Source organism: Sarcophilus harrisii, chromosome 1, assembly GCF_902635505.1.
Source record: "Sarcophilus harrisii chromosome 1, mSarHar1.11, whole genome shotgun sequence".
Taxonomy (NCBI): domain Eukaryota; kingdom Metazoa; phylum Chordata; class Mammalia; order Dasyuromorphia; family Dasyuridae; genus Sarcophilus; species Sarcophilus harrisii.
In genome coordinates, this window is record NC_045426.1 from 110,359,761 (window position 1) to 110,361,535 (window position 1,775).

A 1,775-nucleotide genomic window follows, 5' to 3' on the forward strand; every position below is an offset into this window, starting at 1 on the left:
CCTTTTGAAGAAGGCTCTTAATACAAGAGGAGAAACGCAGGCAGTTGAGTTTTTGCTTCCATAAATGCTCCAGTGACTTCCAATTGAGGTCATTTCTCAGCATCTCAAAAATATTGTACCTTTATAAAACTGCAGTATCTCAGATTTGTAAGGGACCTTTGAGGATATTTAGCCAATCTGTACCTGAAGAGGAATTCCCTCTCTATATATTAAATAAGATCTTTTCCTTGAAACCTTCAATTCGGGAAGAAATCTCTGTCTCCTGAGATGGTCTATTTCACTTTTGGAAATCTCTAAATATTCTGAAATATTTTCTTTCTTAGAACTTTGTATAACTTGTACATATTGCTCCTACTTTTGCCATCTCTGAGGAAATAGGATTTTCCATGTTATTCCACTATGGAGGGATAAAATAGTTTTCACTGCTCCAGACCCCTTCTCCATCAAGAGATCTTCACATGCAAATATGTCTTAGAAATGGTTAACAAGGGGTGAGTGAAAAATGCATTATGAACATCTCTTAAATTTAGATAATGAATACAATAAAGTAAATCAGGATTTGTTATATTTGTCCATTTCTAAGGTATAAGTTTTCACATTGAAAATTTTCAAATTGGGAGGGGAGTGGAGGCTTGCCCTTGCTCTCTGTTTAGCTCAAACCACTGAGGCAAGGAGAGGAGAAGGAGGCCGCGTGCCATTGTTTACCCATTTAATCTGAGCAACATGAAGAAACCTTCCCCAATAATGAAACCAATGGTTTTATATGGAGAAGGAGCAAGCCTTTATAAGATCTAGAAACACTGAAAGATGGTTGAACTGCACATTTTGCTTCACAGCAAGAATGCTGGAGTAGTGATTGGGAAAGGAGGCAAAAAGATCAAAGCACTTCATACAGACACAATGCCAGCATTTCAGTCGCAGACAGCAGTGGCCCCGAACGCATATTAGTATGTGCAGAAATTGAAACAATTGGGGAAATTCTGAAGAAAATCATCCCTGCCTTGGAAGAAGGACTGCAGTTGCCATCATCCAGTGCAACCAGCCAGCTCCTATTGGAATGCTTAAATTATCAACACTATAAAGGAAGCAACTTTGTCTGTGAGTTGAGTCTGTTGATTCGCCAGTCTGGCAGGAAGAATTATTGGGGGTCAGAGGTGCTAAAATCAAAATATCATTCTGACAACTATCAAGCTTTTCCAGGAATGCTGTCCTCATTCCACTGATAGAGTTGTTCTTATTGGTGGGAAGCCTAATAGAGTTGTGGAGTGCATAAAGATAATACTAGATCTTATATCTGAGCCTCCCATCAAAGGACATGCACCAACCTATGATCCCAATTTCTACATTGAAACCTATGACTATGGTGGTTCCACAATGACTTTGATGATCAAAGAGAACACCCTGTAGGATTTCCCATTATTCCTATGCAGGTGGCCATGGCTCATACAATGATCTTTGTGGACCCATTATAATAACACAAGTAACTATTCCCAAAGATTTGGCTGTATCTATTATTGGCAAAGGTGGTCAGCGGATCAAACAAGTACATCATGAATATGGAGCATCAATCAAAATGGGAAGAATTGAATTATTGCCATTATAGAACACAGGACTAGATACAGAATGCACAGTATTTACTGCAAAACAGTGTGAAGCAGTATGCAGATGTTGAAGGATTTTAATGCAAGATTTTTTTTTCTTTTTTATAGTATAAAGCAGTATTCTGGAAGTTTTTCTAAGATTAGTGAAGAACTGAAGGAGTATTGAACCTTTTT

The 1,775-nt window shown here is 38.1% G+C and overlaps 1 pseudogene; it reads left to right on the forward strand.

Moving 5' to 3' along the window:
• Window positions 1-763: 763 nt before the first annotated feature.
• On the forward strand, window positions 764-1,472 carry LOC100932173 (annotated as a pseudogene).
• Window positions 1,473-1,775: the final 303 nt, after the last annotated feature.